This window comes from Micrasema longulum, unplaced genomic scaffold, assembly GCF_059751315.1.
Source record: "Micrasema longulum isolate JH-2025_06_02 unplaced genomic scaffold, ASM5975131v1 h1tg000595l, whole genome shotgun sequence".
In the NCBI taxonomy this organism is placed as follows: Eukaryota; Metazoa; Arthropoda; class Insecta; order Trichoptera; family Brachycentridae; genus Micrasema; species Micrasema longulum.
The window spans coordinates 965,213-986,667 of record NW_028277791.1 but is presented as its reverse complement, the minus strand read 5'-3'; positions in this window follow the sequence as shown (position 1 = coordinate 986,667).

Genomic DNA, 21,455 nt, shown 5'->3' with positions numbered 1-21,455 from the left:
ATAAGCCCTGTAAATGTCTAGACTCCCATATATATATTTTTTTTTCAAAGAAATATTTGCGTTCTTATGATTTACCCAAATATTTAATTTTGAGGGCCATTTTCAACGAGTTGTAAATAACTCACTATTAGAAAATGGAATCAAGTTGGGGTAAAGTGGGATTCGAACCACGGAACTTTGGTCCGTGAGTTGGAGACACTAGCCGCAGGACCACAACCCGATCAAAATTCCCTTCTCAAAAATGTTTTTCCTCTTTGTTGCAACCAATTTAAATATAAACAACTCCTAAGGGAGAACATCTAGCTAGTCTGCAAGCATTTGGACATACTTAAAACATTTTTGTATTTATTTAGTTTATTTTGAATATTTTTTCCGCCTCGGAATTTTTTCCGCCCCTAAAATCGGAAATTCTTAGCAGTTTTCCATACAAATTTAAACATGAAGAAGATGAAGCAACTAGAAATACTTAAACGAAGAAGAAAGTTGCTTCTTTTTAAAAAAAGGTATAAAAACCTTAGCAAGATCCAAAGAAGAAAATCTGAAAATGCCCAGATTGCGGAATAATATTTAAGGAATTGATTCAGTGCAAAATATGCCAGAAATGGTGACACGATAGATGCACTTGTTATTTGGGATCTGGAGATTATGTTTGAGATTTTTGGCTTTGATTATCGCACCATATACTGTTTCCACACTGGTGTACACCCTCTTACACACTCTTGAGCTGCAGGGTGTGCATGAGTGCGCGCACTGATTTTTTTACTTTAAGACTGATCGCATTTTTTGTAACAGCCAGACACCGAAGAGTTGAAATGAACTTAATTTTATTTTTCTAAAATATTTAGTTTTATTTGCATTAATTCTTAAACCCAAAACCGCGCACTCTTGTACGACATCCTACATAACATTATAAGTATTTCATAATTTATTTAAAACTTTGAATACAAGAATAAGCCCACTTTAGCAGGTTTTTTACAAAAAGGAATATCTTTCAGCTAACCAAAAACAATTTTTTTATTTGTATATTTAGCAGAAACAAAATGTTTTTAAAAATAAATATTTGTTTATAAATTTCAGCTGTTTTTCGTTTATTTCTCTACACAAACAACGTCAACTGTGAAAAAAAGAACCCTTTAATAACAACCAAAACGTCAAAAAAAAAAGAGTAAACTACACACGGCATAATAACCCAGAAATACTAATTGTGAATCTGAATGGCTGTGAAAATTTACGAAATTTAATCAACGTGTACGACTTTTATAATCAATCCATGTAACCAAATATTTGTGCCAGGAGGTCAAATTAGGAATTTACAATGGAGTCTTGTTGCCGATTCTTGTATATGGGAGTAAGCTATGGAATTGTAAAAACAAGGAACAGAACATGCTAAATGCTGTTGAAGCGCAATTTCTCTGGCAAATGTGTTATAGTGGTTAAGACACTTGGTGGCCTCTGGTTTTAACGGTGCGACTGTTGATTGATGCAGGAAACGAAGAAGACATGGATCAACCAAATCCAACAAATATTTGAAGATGGGCTCTTCAAAAGTCGGAACAATCAGTGTGCGTGTATGAGAAGGTGTTTTTATATAGAAAAAACGAGATATGTATACAAAGACAGAGTGACATGGCGTTCTATGCTCTCTGCCTACCCTCACGGAAAACCATGAGATGGTTTTTTTTTGTATAAATTTTCAATAAAAATTTAACATGAAAATTTTTTTTACGTACTGCTATAAGGTATACAAATATTTTTTATCAAATAATACATTTATATCTTTCAAATCTAAACTGAGAAACCCATTTAAAGATTTTTAAGCTTTTTACAATGGATATTGTAATCCCAACAATAATTTATGTGACCTATAACTAACCTCTAAAACGTGCCCTCTGTAAAAGTCTGTTCAATGAAGGTCGTAATTTGATAATTGTTATTCAATACACAAACTGTATGTTTAAAATTCAGAAAGAAAAAGTCGAATTTTAATTTTATTTATTTATTCGTTCATTCAAAATTACACTAGTTAAAATATTAATGAACTTACTAAGACTTTTTAGGCTATGCCCGTGTCAAGTAACAAATAACAATAAAAATACATAGAAAAATTAATTAGATTAAATTAAAATGACATGTGATGCAATAGAATAACAATCTAGAAAAAAAGGTAAAAGTAATAAATAATAAAATTCCAAAGAACACAATGCAAAAAAGATAGTCAGAAATAATTTTTCAAATATAAATTGTACAAATTAAGAATCACACATAATCAAATATACAAAATAATGGTATCATAAAAATCTACAAAATAATAGTAAAATATAGAAGTATTTAAAAAAACAAAATACAGTATCATTGAAATCAACAGAAAAAGAATATGTTTATAAAAACATAATTGAAATGATAATTGAGATATGTTTTCTAGAAACTCACTCAATACCATAGTAAGAAATATAAGAAATAGGAGCAATAAATCATATGCCAAATAATAGTACGTACTAAATTAAACTATACCAAAATACAAAATGAAAAAACATAAAAATATCAAGCTTAATAAAAAGCAAATAAAAGTAAAAGTCTGGAAGGAAAGCAGATTTGTAATTTTTTGCTAAATGCTAATCTTTAAAAATATGTAAATAACTAAATGTTTTTGTTATTGGCACATTTGATGTTCGAGGCCGATGTTTCTTTTTAAATAACTTTTGAAAAAAACTTCCATTTCATAATAAAAAAATTACTGATTGACATAATTGTTATAACTATTCGTTTAAAATATGATGTCGATGAAGTGACCGCCTCTTTCTTTGAGGAAAATGCAATCTCTTTTTTCCTATTATTATTTTTCCTCTCCCCTTCGTTTTTCCCCCCAGGTTCGGTTCCTGGTAGTGTGGACGTTAGATATTTGTGTTAAAAGCGAATCTGGATTGAACTATTTTATCGTTTCTGCACTATCACATGAAGCATAAGAGTAATCAAAAAATGAATGAGCTACTTTAAAACTTTGAGTACTAATGTAGTGCCTTATATACGAGTACTACTGGATAAGGATAGGAAAATTATGAATGATGTATAAAATATAAATATAATTTTTGCATCAAGATCTGAAATGTGTAATTATTTTTTATTTTTTAGAAAATACTCACATTTAACATCATAGAAGAAGCGTGAAATGGTTATTTCTATTACAGCATCAACGTTATATTAGTCTCAAACTACCCTCTCCGCCAAATTTAAGCCAAGCGTAAGTTCGTTTTGAACATTATTTCATAGTAACACTGGGCATTACTTTACGCTAAGGCAAGTGTTTGGTAAAATCCAAGCTTAATTCGGGTTAAAATATTATCTTGGATTTGTAAGTAAAACCTAACGTGTTTTTTTTTTTCATTTAATACGTGTCTGATTTTCATTACCAAGTTTTTTAAAAATGCGATATCTAAACATTTATTAGGTTTTTGACGTACTGGACGTCCATTGCTGACTTTTTGTCGGCAGTTTATGTCAGAACTGCGGGACGCGAATCTTACTTGAGAAAACGCACAACAGCTGGCAACCGATAGATGTGCATGGAGCCGGAGAGACACCTAACTAGGGAGCGGAAACGAAATGATGATTATGAAGATAAACGGAAGAAATTTTCAAAAACCCAATCAATATTTAGAGAATTTAATTGAAATATATTCAGAATGTAAAGTTTGGTAAAATTATCTGCTTATTGGTTTGTTTCGGGCATGTGTGCGATGTTTTAATGATGATTTAATTCAGGACTAAATCGATACAAAATACATATTTTCGAAATACGTTAAAATAAACTATTATATTTTATTATTCTTAAAGTGGCTTCTTTCTCGACTAAAAATTCTAAACACGTAACAATATTTTTGGAAAAGCAATGATAAATCCAATGGAAAGGTACGGAAAATAAAATCAGTGATAAAACGATGAATTTAAAAAAATAATATTATTAAAAAGCCATTGGAATAATTTGAAAAAATGTTTTTCTAATATGAAACAATATAATTTTTCGAATTTTAGATTTTTTGTTATTATAAACATCATTCCATTAACATCATTCACATAAACCTTGAGTCGTATAGGGTATTGTATTAGTTAACCAAATAAAGCGTATTTATAAACATCATTCCCTTGTATAAACCTTGTGTTGTTTCGAGTATTGCATTATTTAACCAAATTAAGCGTATTTATAAACATCATTCCCTTGTATAAACCTTGTGTCGTATAGGGTGTTGCATTATTTAACCAAATTAAGCGTATTTATAAACATCATCCTTATCTTGCGTCGTATAGGATATTGCATTATTTAACCAAATTAAGCGTATTTATAAACATCATCCTTACCTTCCGTCATTTAAGATATTGCATTAGTTAACCAAATAAAGCGGATATATAAACATCGTTTCCTTGTTTAAACCTTGTGTCGTATAGGGTATTGCGTATTATTTAACCAAATTAAGCGTATTTATAAACATCATTCCCTTGTATAAACCTTGTGTCGTATATGGTGTTGCATTATTTAACCAAATTAAGCGTATATATAAACATCGTTTCCTTGTTTACACCTTGTGTCGTATAGGGTATTGCGTATTTGTTAACCAAATTAAGCGTTTTAATAAACATCATCCTTACTTTGCGTCGTATAGGATATTGCATTAGTTAACCAAATAAAGCGTATGTATAAACATCGTTACCTTGTTTAAACCTTGTGTCGTATGGGGTATTGCGTATTAGTTAACCAAATAAAACGTATTTATAAACATAATTCCCTTATATAAACCTTGTGTCGTATAGGGTGTTGCATTATTTAACCAAATTAAGCGTTTTTATAAACATCATCCTTACTTTGCGTCGTATAGGATATTGCATAAGTTAACCAAATAAAGCGTATAAATAAACATCGTTCCCTTGTGTAAATCTTGTGTCGTATAGGGTATTGCATTATTTAAGCAAATTAAGCGTATTTATAAACATCATCCTTACCTTGCATCGTATGAGATATTGCATTAGTTAACCAAATAAAGCGTATATATAAACATCGTTTCCTTGTTTAAACCTTGTGTCGTATAGGGTATTGCGAATTAGTTAACCAAATTAAGCGTTTTTATAAACATCATCTTTACTTTGCGTCGTATAGGATATTGCATAAGTTAACCAAATAAAGCGTATATATAAACATCGTTCCCTTGTGTAAATCTTGTGTCGTATAGGGTATTACATTATTTAAGCAAATTAAGCGTATTTATAAACATCATCCTTACCTTGCGTCGTATGAGATATTGCATTAGTTAACCAAATAAAGCGTATATATAAACATCGTTTCCTTGTTTAAACCTTGTGTCGTATAGGGTATTGCGTATTAGTTAACCAAATTAAGTGTTTTTATAAACATCATTTTATCTTTGCGTCGTATAGGATATTGCATAAGTTAACCAAATAAAGCGTATATATAAACATCGTTCCCTTGTGTAAATCTTGTGTCGTATAGAGTATTGCATTATTTAAGCAAATTAAGCTTATCTACAAACATTATCCCCTTATATAAACCTTGTGTTGGATAGGATATTGCATTAGTTAACTTAATTGAGCATATTTTTTTCATATCAATAAGAAAAAAAACATAAACAATCCTACAATTATTAATAAAATAACTCTTTTCAGCTAAGTATGCACATATTTCTGAATTTAATATTTCGGAACAACGTAAGAAAGGCATTTTTATTTTTTATATTTGTTAGGTCTAAAAACGAAAAAAATGAATTTAATATAAAGTCGATTACTTATCAAACTTCATATAGTTTTTTAGTTTCATACACTTTGACAGTTTTTTTTTTAGTTCCATATTTTTAGATATTATATTTTTCAATTTTGTATTAATTTTCTTATGACATCTCTAATATAAAATATTCTGTATTTTATACAAATAAAACAAAACGCTGTCTACCTTAGAACAGGTATTTACTATACCTAGTGAGGAAATTAAATTTTTGTATTAATACAAATTTGTATTAATTATATTTTAAAATAAAATCCTGTTTTCAGAATAAGGTTTTGAAATTTACCATACTTTTGAAAAATACTAAATAAATTTTAACAAAAAGTTTTTGAAAATATGTATAAAGTATTGATATTTTAAAAATAATCACACTTCTTACCAAGCTCTTTCCTGTACCCTTTTCAATATAATAACAAGTTTTTTTTATATACTCACGCACCCACACACACGCGCCCTCTCCCTGATTCATTCCCACACGCCTATGCACCCTTTCCTTCTTTCATTAGCACACACACATTCACATACACACACGAATACAAACATCACACACATACAATTGCGTAAACTCTTTTCTAATATATTATGTATTATTAGATTTACATTGGATTTTTTAAATTGGCTCTAGTATTTTTAATATATAACTACTTTCTTTTTTATATAAAAGCTGTTAAAGTCCCAAATAAAATTAAATTTAAATAAAATAAATAGAAAAGACAGTGCTTAATATGTTTGTTTATATTTTAATTTAGCTTATGGGTATATTTTTTACCTTCTTCACTGTTTTGCAAACAGAATATACTCAAACTATGCTTATAATGAACACCAATTTTTGGCCATGAACTAAACTGAATGTTATATTTTCTTACTCAAATTCAAGAAATAATTGTAACAGAATAATGCTTATGCCATTGTTGTTTCTAAAAACATTTAAAACAAGATAACACAAGTGACTAAAAAGAATTGTGCCATTGTTTGTCCCAATATTATTTCCGGGTGCGTTTTGATAAACAAACAACATATAAACATTTATCGATTCAATCCATTTGATAAAATGATTACCTTCCATAAAATGAAAATGCGATCCCATATAAACAGTATTTTCCATCGGTTATTGAATGAGTCAAAAAGCTTTGACCGTCTGACGCGGTCGGATTCTATATATATGGTAAGCAAACGATTTAACTTCACAATGTACGCGCTATACCCTTTAGCATCCGCTAACGTGGTCGGGTAGGAAAGTAGGAGGATACACCGCTTTAGCAACCCTCAATATCTTGTCTTTTACAAATGGTGGACATTATTTTCTATCTGCGAGCTGGCGGAATTGAAAGTTTATCGACGATTCTCAAACGTTGCTGTGAATTAAATTGTACATCACATTTATCGCTGCAAAAAAGAAAAAAAAAAGGTAACAATTATTGATGTTTCTAAAATATACAAAATTAGGTGACAGTGAGTCACAAATCCCGCTCCATTCTGTCCAAATAAAGAAAGCTTACAAACTTTCAAAATTTTCCTTCTTTCAAAAGCATGCACTATCCTGGATTCAAACTAAAGATATAAACTATTTTTTTCTATCATATATTTGGTTGCCTTTTAATAATAAGGAATATTTTTGTGTTCTTTTTAATGTTTTTTATTTCCTTTTTTAATTTGTATTAAAAAATACCATATTATCTTTTACAGAATATTTTATTTTTTTATACTTATGATACACAAATAAATTATAACTGGCCATTGTTTATTATAGAACCAAAAATTTATTAACATTTTCTTGTATACCCACAAACAGGCCATGCTTTTGTGGATTTTTTTTTTTACTATTTTTACTATTAATATGTATTTCATTGCTATGTAATTATGCTGTATTTTTTAAATGCTCTGTTTTATCACTTATGTTTATTGTGAAAAAACAAAAAAAAATAAAATATTAATAATATTTAATAATTACTTAGGTTGTAAAACTACCCGCTCTTCCCAATAAGTTTTTTTTTGTGATTTTTATCTAGTAAAACAATTTATTTTTTTTAAGTAGAAAGCGGTCAAAGTAGGTGTTGTAACGCAAATAAATGCTTTTTTTCAACAAAAACAAAACACATTACAGAATTTATACAATGGTTTCAACGTGTCGGTAGAAATATATATACATAAAATGTGTATCTATTACTTATGAGGATACTTAAACATTATAATATTTATGCTAAGCACTTGTTTTGGTGTATCATTTAAATATATTGTAGATAGAACACAGTGCTCATAAAATTTAAGATTATTTTTTTTTGTAATATACGTGTATTTGCATGAATAAATAAATAAATTTATCGACCATTTGAGACAAATAACAAATGAAATATTAAACAGCCTAATACGGTTTTGCTGTTCTTTTTATTTAGTATTTGAAACGCTTGAAACAGCCAATTCAAAACAATTGAGGTTTTTATTATTCTAGTACTGTAAATGGTAAAAACAATGCCGCCTTAACGCTAACATCGTTTGTGGAATTCCATACATTTTTGCGCCCATAAAGCCACGCGGCTGACTTTTTAAAAAGGGTAGATAAAAATAAAAGTACACGAGCCTTTTAAACATTAACACTAGTGTCATCTATCGGTAGGTTTGTGGAAAGCAAATGGCTGAATAAGCAAAGTATCGATTGCTCCATTGCTGTTTTTATGCTTTCGCAAAGGGCTGATACAATTGTATTGGTTTTTGTCCTTCGCTGAGCTTACAAAGGAACGTTTGTATCATCAAAATTTTAAACAAGGGGAGGTTCGAGAGCTTTTATTTAGGGAAACGAAACATATTTTAAAAAGCTCTCTTCAAAAATATCTGAGTCAAATACAAAGCTTCATTGTCTTTATTAATTGAAGCGTACCATCCATCGATTAAGGGGTAAATAAAAACGCATTAGAAAACATAAAAATATTTTTCAATACGCACTCAAATATTTATAACCGGATCACGTTGTGACATTGTTTTTTTTTGTAAATATATAAAAACAAATTATTTTTTTCACGTCAAATCGTATTTAAATGCTTATTTCATTCAGTATATACATATAGAACTTTACGCGCATCGAACTTGGAACCTTAAATCCTCGAGTCTAAGGCATTCAGGCATCAGCAGCACGTACATACTATGTTTATTATTAAAATAACATTTTCAAAAATTTATTCAAATAACAGTTTGTGTGCCTAATAAAATATGTGTAGTTGGTACATAGTGATAATAAAATTTGTGTAGTTGCTATGAAATGAACAAGATGAGCTAGTTTTTATACAAAATGATAAATATCACCACATTGGTTAATTATCAGAAATTGTGAAATAAAACACCTTTTTGAATTGCCGCAGAGTCGAGTTTAATTAACCAATCTATTTCTAAAGAAATAAATAAATTATCTTTAAATCTGAAATCGGTTTCGTGGTGTAGCGGTCAGCGCATTTGTCTAACATGCAAGAGGTCCCGGGTTCGTTTTTCGACATAGTTGACAATAAATATTTATTTAAGGATGTACAAACAAGAAGGGCAGTGCTTTATCCATATTAAGTTGTGTCCGTTTTTTTTTACAAATTTAAAAATAAGCACCAAAAGTAAAACAAAATGGTAAAGGTGCGTCATAAGAATGAAAATGGTCTGCCCTTCAGGATATTTTTTAAATATTTTTTTGTTTATTAAGGATTAACCTGATAATCCTATTTTAAGGCTTGTCAGCAGGTGGGAAAGAGAGGATATGGTTAGGTTATAAAAAATATACCATTGATTACACTGCTCTATTTTTCTTGCCTCCTCCTTTACAGTAGTAGCTGCTCGATTGTGGAATAATCTACCCACTAATGTTGAAGACCTCGTAATTATTTACATTTAAATCAAGATTGAAATATGACTGTCTATCTGTTGCTGAGCTGTTCTTTCTCCTCCTTCTCTCCATTTTATCACCTCTTCTCTCCTCTCTTAATAGTATAGTGTATTATTTTCACACTTTACAATGAAAAGAAGTATAATGTTATAGTATAGTGTCAATTTAAAAAAAAAAAAAAATCTATCGAATTATAAGATTCTGTTAAAATATGTACATATACTTGTAATTTTCTCAAACTGAACGGTTTGGGTAGGTAGAAAGAAATCGCTTTAAGGCAATATGCCCCTTCCATATGTTTAATAATTGTATTTGTGTAAATAAAAAAAATACACGATCTTAAAATAAAATTTCAAGTAGACGAATGAGAGCATTTTTGACACCTCCTTCGTTTGCGCTCAACCGAGGGAATAAATCTGTCAATTCTATTTATTTACATACATAAGTTTGCTGTACATTATTTTAAACATAAGTCCCAACTCTGTGAGACTAAAAGTCCTGTGTTGAGATGGGACGAGCAATTAGTTGACACAGACACATGAGTATATCACCACAAATAAAGGATCAGAAATATAAAAAATTATTAAAAAAAAACATATATGGCACATCAATATGAGCAGTAAACTCAAACATTATGAACAACATAACAAAAATACTTGATTCATTAGATCCAATATTTAGTAATCAATAGAAAAATAAAATATTGTAGAATTAATAAGTGAAGTTTACCTGATAAACAAGCTTTTGTATCTTTAAATTCAGTCAGTAGAAAAATAAGTGGTTAACAACAAAATTGCTGTGTATTTATTTTACTGTACTTGTTTTTATTTATTTTAAAGGGAATTACCTGAATAACTCGAGTTTTGAACTACGTTAGTAAAAAATTCCAACCGTGAAATATAATTAAACATGGCGTCTAGGGCTGATATTAAAAAATAATGTTTCTACTTTGTTTTTCTATTTAATAATCTCCCCACGCCCGGAATATAAAATGGTCGACGGTCATTCGTGACATTAATATTTATGAAGCAAATGTTATACGATGGGATTTGTGTATTTAAAAAACGCAAAGTAAAAAGAATATGGCGTCCAAGTAAATATGCCACTTTACGAAACTTGAGTTAATTAAATTCAACAGCTGAGATTTGTTAAACTTCCAACCGATACATTTAAAGCGGGTCAATTGAATTTTTTTTCTGTTTTACGATAAATGCAAATAAATGGTATTTTAAAAAGTCCGGATGTTTTCCAGCAAGTACTGACTTTTAATGCGTCTTTTGTTTGGTAAAAAATTGTGAGAAATTGCGTGCTTATGATTTAAATAAATGTAAAATATTTTCCTGTTCATTATTTTCTAGGCGGATGAAGAATACAGTTATGTGGAGCAATAAAATCGGAACCCTGAACGACTGTTTTCAAATTATGGCTGCTTTTCAAGAAAAGTCTTCAATACGGGAATCGAGTGGATATAAATCTGCCTCGTTGTAAAGTGGTTGGCGCATTTGATGGCGCATTGATCTTATTGTTTAAATTACAATCTTTTCTTAAGACTAGGAGAGCGAAAAACTGATCGCCTAACTTTCACATAGCATATGATCAAAATACGCTTCGTTTTACCAATGTTGTGCCCTATGCACGAGAGGGCGCGGATAGGAGAAGAACAATTTAATAATTTCTTACATTGTGTATAAAAGCATGATTATCTGATTTTAACGCGTGAATGTATAAATAATGAAAATGTTTTGAATGAATTTAAATTCGGTTGTGGTCCCGTGGCTAGTGTCCCGAACTCACGGCTCAAAGGTCCGTGGTTCAAATCCCACTCTACCCCAACTTGATTCTCATCTTCTAATAGTGAGTTATTTACAACTCGATGAAAATTTAATATTTGATTATATCATAAAAACGCAATATTTCTTTGTATAAATGAAAAAAATATAAATAATTATAAGTTTACTATAAGATGATGTAAATATACATGCTCATAAAGTAATTGTAAATATTAGTTTATTTACTATGTTTTATAAGCTAACTTAAAAAAAAGAGTTAAAAAAAAGGTCTTAATTCATGTTAACTTTTCTGGAATCAAATCCGAGACCATTGCAGGTAAATGAACCAACGAACGAAATTATAAAACTTTTATATTTAATGCTTTGACTCATTGAACATTTTCCTATTTTTTTTACCTAAGCTATTTTATATTTTCTGCTTACAGAACCAGAAAAAAAGAGTGCTTGGAATATTCTGATTACAGAAATGATATATAAGTAATTATCAACAATATTTTGAGTTTGTCCAAATTTTTGTAGACAAGGACTGGATTCAACTCCCTGGGGAGCTGTTTAAATTAACATATTACAACAGAGATGAAAAACATTTAAAAGAAGGTAATATAGAAGTTAAGGCATCTACAGGGCTTATGATCTGTCATTGGCTGGTTTAATTGGCCACTTTACACTCTGTGTAACATTCACCATTCTGCCCATATTTGAAGATCTTTATTCCTTCGACTCTTTCATATGTTGATGTGTGTGAAGTTGAAGAGAAAAATTTGGACAAACTCAAAACATTGTTGATAAATCCACCTGGTCCATGAAGAAGTATAAAAATTGATATAATAAGATTTTCAGGATTTGCCTATTATGTAGGTGAAATAATGCAAGTAGATGAATCTCACCAGCATAAATAAAGGTTTCAGCTTTTTAACTTTACAAACATTAACAGATGAAAGAGTTGAAGGAATATGGATGTTTAAATATGGGCAGATTGGTGAATGTTACACAATGTGTAAAGTAGTCACTTCAACCAGCCATTGACATTCATTGTAGATGTAGATGGCTATACTTCTAGATGATGATGTAGACAGTGTAGATGGCTATACTAATATTTTACCTTCTCTTAAATGTTCTTCATCTCTGTTATAATATGTTCATCTAAGTAATTATCTTACATCACCTTTAAATAACAGTCAGTTCATTTCACCTGCAATCAACTCCATTTAAAATGAGCAGCTCGTATTACATGAGTCAAAAAATGGTACAAGATCTTGAACCATAAGTCTTGTGTAAAATCTTGGGCCGTTTTATTTTTTGTGTAAACGCGTGTAGTTTTTCAAATTAAAAATTGCTCTGTAAATTTGGGGAGCACGTAGATAGTTTCGGCGCCATGACAGATAACGGTCAGTTTCTCAGTTGATAAAACGAGCTATCTTGTGACGACGTGACTTCTGACAACTAACAATATATTATTTTGTGGTCAAGAATCAACAGTAGGTTTCTAAAATTACATGGGTCGTGAACTTTATTGAAAATCATTCCATGAAACAGAGATTAACATGCAGTGAAAATGTGCAATTAGACAAATAAAATGAAATGAAATTATCAACATATAAACAAAGAATATTTTACAATACATTTGTTCATAAAATTATAAAATCTAATAAAAAAACAGAATTTTGGAAAAAAAATTGATCTGAACCAGCATGAACACGATAACAATACTTGAAAAAAGAACAAAATTAGACTTCCATTCAGGAAAAAGGCAAAGTCACAAAATTCAAAAGCATTACGAAATGGAAAAAAATATTTATGAAGAAAAAAACATATCAAAATTTAAAATAATGGTCAAGACATATGTGATTAACAATTTATAAATTAAATATATTTGCAATGTTATTATTAGAACACACATAACAATATGTATGATATGTGTGCCTTACTTTAAGATTTAAATAAAAATAAAAATAAAAAAATAAAATAAAATCGACGATATTGTAATAATATGCATAAAGTGATAAAAGCACCAACAAATACGGGTTAATATTTGAAATTGAAATTTGCGTGGGATGTGGAAAATATGTTAATCTTAATACAATATTAGTTATTAGTTCAGTACAACTAACCGATTTTTAAATGACTATCAGCTTTAAAACATACATATGTCGGGTTTTGGTCCTGTGGCTAGCGTTGCGGACTCACGGATCAGAGGTCCGAAGTTCGAGCCCCACTCTAACCCAACTTGATTCCCATTTTCCAATAGTGAGTACAATTAGTTGAAAATGGCCAATTTAAATATTTGGGCAAATTATAAAAGCACCAATATTTCTTTAAAAATATATATATATATTTGTAAAGTTTCTTACTTTAGAAGATCGCCGTCTACTGTTGGACATGGGGGTGCTTCATGACATATTTAGTGGACGCCTTGATAGTCGGGCTCTTTTGTCGGAGTTATCATTAAATGTCCCCGGCTACCACACCCGTCACACGTCGAGCTCTCTATTTCATCTGCCAGCACTTCGTACGAACTATGCCCAGAACTCTCCACTTATACGTTTTGTTAGTGAATATAATTTGAACTTTCCCCTTATTGATCCATTTGATTGTAAAAAAATAACATTTAAAAAGCGCGCCCAAGTCCCAATTGTAAAATAATATTTTTTTTTGAAAAAGGCAATTTCTTAATTTCTCTAAAATTTTATTGTACACGCGGAAACATTGATTGCCACATTTTTTAATATTTTATTCCCTTCCCGCAGCCAATGGTGCATAAGACATTACATTGTTACACCAATCGCAGCGTATTTTGATCATATTTGTTACATGAAGGGAATCAGTCTTACGCTTCAGGTACCAGTCCAGGAACTATGAAATATTCTGGTGTGAAAACACCCTTTTAAATAAATATTTCATATCAATCTTGTCGGGAATCGAACCTGTGGCCTCTTTCATGGCAGGCTAACGCGTTGACCATTACACCACGAAGCCAACTTGATTTACACGACAGAGTAGATAATTGAAGGGTCATTTAATGAGAGTAATTTATTTAATGAACTTTAAACTTAAAAAATAAAACAAATTTTATTTGACATGAAACGGATATTATCATTTTAAATATTTTTTGTTGTTTTAAGGATACTGTCGGTCAAATGTCCACCACGGCGTTGTTAAATCCGAGAGGTCTTATCTTTATCAGTTCTCTCACCAGATAAGCAAAGAAGCGCAAAAAAATTTACTACCCTGGCAACACTAACAAAATGTCAATTTAGTTTTCAGTGTAAATCTGACAGATGGGAAAATAATTAATTTTTTAAGTAATGTATTTGCTACTTACATATGCATTTGATACAAACACATACATTTGCTAATTACACATAAAATGTGGTCACATCCTGTTTCGTTAAAATCTTAGAAGTATTTCTACACTTTAAAACGACACAACATGGCATAGTTGAATCTAAATCAAATGTTGCGTACTGATCGAAGTCTACAAATAAACTAATGGGTCAAAACGAAAAACTCTCTCTCCTCCCGCGTATGTGGTTTCTGGACTGTTCTGAATTTTATTGTGTAACCACATTTATAAAATATAAATAAAACCAGCGAATTTCATATGATTTTATTTGAGTAAACTCGTCCTTATTGTGTTTGAATTTTGGGTTCGAAATTTCTAAATAAAAAACAAAAATAACATCGAGGGGTTCCAAATTCTGAAGACGCTGCTACGCGACGGCGACGCACTGGCCTGTCTTCACATACGTCATCCTCCCCCTTAATTAGTTGCCTACAGTTTCTATAATTAAATAGCTATTTCATATTTATTTTTTTATTTTTACATCAACGGTTCAAAGAACCTTTTACAAAAAATAATAATTTACAGAAATAATCACAGCAGTGCACATTAAACATGTAGTAAAAAGTATGAAATAAAAGAAAAATTAAAACTAAAAAATTTAGTGAAGATATTATACAAAAAACAACAAGTAAAAAAGAAACATAACATCTCTAAATAAAATATAACAATAACCATGAGAAAATCTTATGTTCTAAATATAAATATAACACAATAAAGTTAAGAAAAACTAGATAATAATAATTTAAAAATAATACAAAATTAGTATTTTTAAAAATATAAGTTTTTGGAACAATATAAAAAAAATAAAAAAACAATTAAATTAAATTAACCAAATAATATCTCTATTTAGTGAAATCATCATCATCAACCAGCTGGTTGGAAAAAGTTGCCATTTGGCAATAAATCCACCAATGTACAATTTAAATTATGTCTTATATGTTAAATAAAGAAATAAAAATCACGTATTCCAAGATACAAAGTTAAATTAATATTATATTTAAAAATAAACCTTTTTTTTTCTCTAATAAATAACGAGTGAGAATTCTTTTAAATTCATGAACAAAATTTGTTTTGAAAATATCGAATATTTGTTCTAATTCATTTCTATACCTATGTATTCTAGGTATAAGTGAGTGCATTTCGAAGTTGGTCCGTGAAATAAACTTTTAATTACATTCAATACAAATTATAAAATGAACTGCCTCTCTGAACATGGGGATCTTGCTCCATGAGAGATAAAAATGTTACGTATGAAAATGTTAATTTGTTGTTTTATAATTTGAAATATCAGCCTCGTGGTGTAGTGTTCAGCGCGTTTGTCTACCACGCAAGATGTCTTGGGTTCGATTGCCAACATGGTTAATATGAAATATTTATTTTTAAAAAACCGATCATCTAGGGAAGCGAATAATGATAAAGATAATTTGAAAACAAAATTGTTAAACTTTTTTGATTGAAAAAATAAAAATAAAAATTACCATTTTTAATACTTTTCTCTATGCTCAGCTGAGAGATACTTACTAACAATCCAGGACTATAAAATCACGAGAGTGAATGGCAGGCTTTTGTATCCGGTCAACGTTGTTCTTTTCCGGAAACGATTTAATTTACACAATTAGTTTTTCTGGGTTAGGATGGCGTGTGTCGTTCTACTTATTCTGGATCACATTACAACGTCCACCATCAAGGTGTATGCTACATGTGTGGATATATAATATCTTGTTATGTACAAACTAATGATACATAAATTATGTTCAATACTCGTTTATTTATCGTAGCTGCTCCAAATTTAACTAACTCTGTCCCCATTTAGATATTTTTAATACGAAATTTTGTGGCTTCAAAAAATTTTTTTAAAGCACTGTAAAATAAAACATTTGTCAGTGTGTAATAAAATTATGTTCCTTTAATTGTGTTCGTGTTATTATCGAATCAACATTTTTAATTGGTCTAATTTATTATGAAAATCTCTCTCCTTTTCTCATTATTGAAGCTTCATATTATTGTCTTATATAATATATTATTTTGTTTGTATTTTGAAACACTTTTAACAGGTGAGTCGACTTCCATTGTATATTAAGTGGCAGTAAACGGTCTTAATAACGTGTGTGTTAGCTGACCTTGTTGAACCATCTTGGATTATTTGTGCACTCACTAGCTATCGAGGAAATACTTTTTGCACTTCTCTCTCACGTCACAACAGAATTAACGTCCAATGCTATACAAGGACAAAAGAGTCACTAAAATCGACCAGTAAATCAAGTGGTCTAAATTTATAAACATCCTGAAAATAAACTATTTTTTGGGAAACCTTGAGTTTTCATTTGTTCTTTTAGGTTCATTTTTTGTTTCTTAAGTTCAAATATTTATACTGTGTATTTTTATTGTGTACGTGCTGTAACGTAAAACTGGTGGAATCACGTATACCCACGCACAGGCTTTACTTGTGTGGGATATTTTTTTTATATTATTTTTACTGTTTAATATTTGTATGCAATGTTCTGTAAGAAACAAATTACAATAAATCTAAAAATAAAAATTAAAAAAAACAATGAACAATTTAAAACGCGATTAAATCACATAAAACTGCAGTCTATGACACGACGCAGATATCGGATTAACAAGCTGCATTTTGCATTATGTTACAAAATCTATATATATTTTTAAAAGAAATAACCCGCTAAGCCTCTTTTTTGAGACTTGTCAGCAAGTGGGCTAGAGAGGATATGGAAAGAGGTAATGAAAACCACACCACAACATCCAGACCTATTGAGAAAAAAATCTATCTTGGATTTTTTTCTTGCAACTGGCGGGAATCGAACCCGCGACGCCAGTTTCAACTGCGCCACGGCGCCTGACATTTATAACAATAACAATTACAAAAAACACTTCGGGCGTCTAAACGGCCGTAGAAATATTACGAGAAAATAAAAATAATTTTATTGAAACGTGTATATTTGAAGCACTAACTTTGCAGTTATTCATTAGGTATATTTATTTATTTTTAAAATATTATCGGTACAAGTTGATTAAATATATAATTTCGTACATACTATGGTATTTAGCTCATCGATAAAAAAAAATAATAAATCCAACAGTTAAAACATATAAAAAATATACTTAAATAAACACAATATTACATAATACTAAATTAAACCTTGATAGTGAAGGTAGTATAATTTCAAAACCGCTTGAAAATCAAATAAATGTTTGGTGGTTAGAAACAAACTATTTATATTTTATAACATAAATGTGTTCGTAATTAAAAATAAATATTTACTTAGGGCCTAATCAGCGAAAAGCTTTGATTAATATGCCAAAACAGTTATCCAAGTCGTCAGTATTACCTTCCGAAGTGAGGCAAGGAACTTTATTCCTTGATTGATAAAGTGAAAAGTACTTCCGGTGGTCAGATCTGATCCAATTAATTTCCATAGTACTCTATTATTCAAGACAAAACAATGCGGTTTGCTTTAGGAGCCAGCCACGAAGGGTGTTTTAGGTTTGTAATAGGTACTCTGTGATGGATTGAACACCGAAATAAGGGATGCTAATGCAATGAATGACAATGCAATTTACGTCTGTCAATAGACAAATCAGTGCGTAATTGTTTTAATTAAGTCACAAACAGTTTAAATTAAACAATTATAAGTAAAAGTGTTAGATTTTAAACTATTACTTTAATCAAATGAATTTGAAAACCTTATTCCAAAGCGGTTAGTGTTTTCCAACATGTTTTAATACACGACATCCTTATGAGTGCGGGGTAGCAGTTATGATAATTCAATAGTTAAGATTCTGGAGGGGGGGAGGGAATAGCACCAGATTTTTTACCACCCTCTCAGGATGTCAGATTTTCATCCCTTAATTTTAAATTAATTTTGTTTTTTTGGTTCGTGATTCCCCAAGCAAGCCACAGGTTGAAAAATAATGCGTTAAGAGTATTTAGTTAACATGATTGAGATTCGGAATTATAATATAAATCAAGTCGAAAGGACGTATTTTTTATTAAATAGTTTTAATTAATGACATGTTTTTAAAAATATTTTGTTTTTATAACAAAAAACCCACCGAATTGTGAATAGAGTGGAAAATTAATTATTAAATCGAATTCAATGTATCTTGATCATCTGTTAAAAAAAAAGTTTGTGCCAAACGCTTCGAGTGCTAGTGCAAAGAAAATAAAATACAAAGTGAAAGCAATTTGTTTATTTATCTGCAAACCATTTAATAGACTGGGGGGTTTTCTATCGATTTCACTGGTATAAAAAAGAAATGCTTTTGTGTAAAACCGACTTAAAAACCAAATATTTTATTACAATCTTTCCAGGATTCGTGCCCGAGACCTCAAGCAAGGTTGGCAATTTATTATGCATGTGTAGTAATTTACTTAGACGATTCTTACCCATATCAATAAAGGTTGCAAAAATCAAACAAATAAAAAAAAAAAATATTTACGTCTTTAAAAAAGTATTCAAATAACGTAATCATAAAAACAAAAACTCCCCCCTGATACTGGCAAAGTCAAATAGAGGCAAAAATACTTTAAAAAAAGGTAATAAGCCATGTGAATGCCTTGACTTCCACATTCCCTTATTTAAGGTATTCTCCATCCCTGTTGTAATTTGTTAAGAAAAATAGTTGGATACTAAAACAGCTTGCCCACAACATATTGTTCACCACATTTGAGGACTTCAGTCTCCTCGGGGGTGCCCACTTAGAGGAAATATTAAACGATAAAAGCTGCCTGAAGTTGCTTTTTACAATCTTTATGCGGGATGAAGGTTGTCCAAAAGCACCATTGGATTGAGGAAAAGAGAAAAAAAAATTTTTTTCTACCTGGGGTTTAATTGATTTGACATAATCAATTCACAAAAATAATTATAAAACTTTTTGAAAGACTTGAAATTCTTTTTTTAAGCCCCCAAATCTCTATATCTGACAGGATATAAAAAAGGGTCACTAATAGTAGTGAGACGTTCCTTTTTTTTTTATAGATATATGAAAAGGGAAAACACCACAGGACGTAACCAGAAAAAATATTTGGATATCCGCGGAAGCACATAAGAGGAATCAATAATATTTTTTTTTTTTTTTTTAAATACCATGACCTGATAAAACTGGGTAATCCAGTGATCAAAAATAACCCTAGGAAATGAATTGAGGAGAAAAATGAAGTTTATTCTCTCGAAAGGGGAAGATTCCAGTCGCAATAGCCAAGCATCAAGAAGAGCATTTAAAGACTTTTACTAGCCGATTGAGTCATTTCTTCAGTCGGGTGTAGACGAACGTCATCAATCACACGGGAATATTTTATTTTCAAATCTTAATTCATGAAAATATTAAAACAATGAACTGTACGACACTCATTTGAATATTGATTAGATACATACAAATCCACGTAGAAAACCAACAGCGATAGCCATAAATTAAATTAATGTATTACGTATTTTTTATCACCATAAATTAATCAAAGTCCATCAATTTCCACCAAAAAGAATCCTTATGTATAAATTTATTCACAAACCAGGAGAAAAATTACTTTTTGTTTTATTAAACACGGCAGTAAATGAAATAATTTACTCTCGATAGTAAATTCATATCGTCTTTTAAATATTTTTTAATTATTTTAACTGCAAATTTATGAAGGAATTCTGAATTCTGGGTTACTCGTACCCTTAGCTGTTTAAAACAGAAAGCAATTATCCCTAGTGTAACACGGTGCGAGTTAAAAGTGTGTGATTTTAATTGCGTTATAGTTTCATATAGGGTCTTTTTTGGAAACCCTTTGTTTTAGTAGATTGTATTTTATTATTCATCATTGCTAGTACGTAGCTGAGGGTTCTTTGCCCAAAATGGATGTAATTCCAAAATGTCACTGGGCGTAAAATTTATAACACCATCGCAAACCCCAAGTATATAAAACGTACCCTACCTTTCTACATTTGTACGGTGTCTAAAAACTTAAAGGCAATAAACAATATTTTTAAATGCTGCAATAAATGAGACTATCGGAGTCTGATGTATGGGAACGAGGTATGGACTTGGAAAAACAGGGATGAAAGTAGAATAAAAGCTTTTAAAATGCAATCTCTCAGGCGAAGGTGTGGTAAAACTATCTACGATAGATGCACAAATGTCGAGATCCGTACATTATCTAAGGCTGAGACGAGCATTATCGACAAAATCAAGAAACGAGCACAGAACGAATGGACAGCGAAAGAACGGCTAGGAATATTTACGATTCAAATGCTGATGGGTGCAGAAATAAAGGAAGACCGAGAAAGATATGGCACGACCAAATCCAACAAAAACTTGAGGATGGACATGTCAAAAGTTGGAATAATCGGCGCGCGTGCATGAGAAGATGTATGAATGTAGAGGAAGTGAGATCTGTATGCAAAGATGGAGTGATGTGGCGTTCTATCCTTTCTGCCTACATTTACGGGGAAACGACGTGATGGTTTGTTATCGTTGTTGTTGTATTATTATTATTATCGGTCTGTCACTAAAAATTGGTGAATTTTTTTAGTGATCACTTGTTACGTGATACCGCGTACGTATGGATTAGGTCAGTCCTCTTGTATGTAGCATTTATAGTTGAGTAGTATTGGTAAGCTATCTTGTTACTAGGGTATATAAAGCAAGGTTTATACGGTAAGCCTGTCAGATTATATT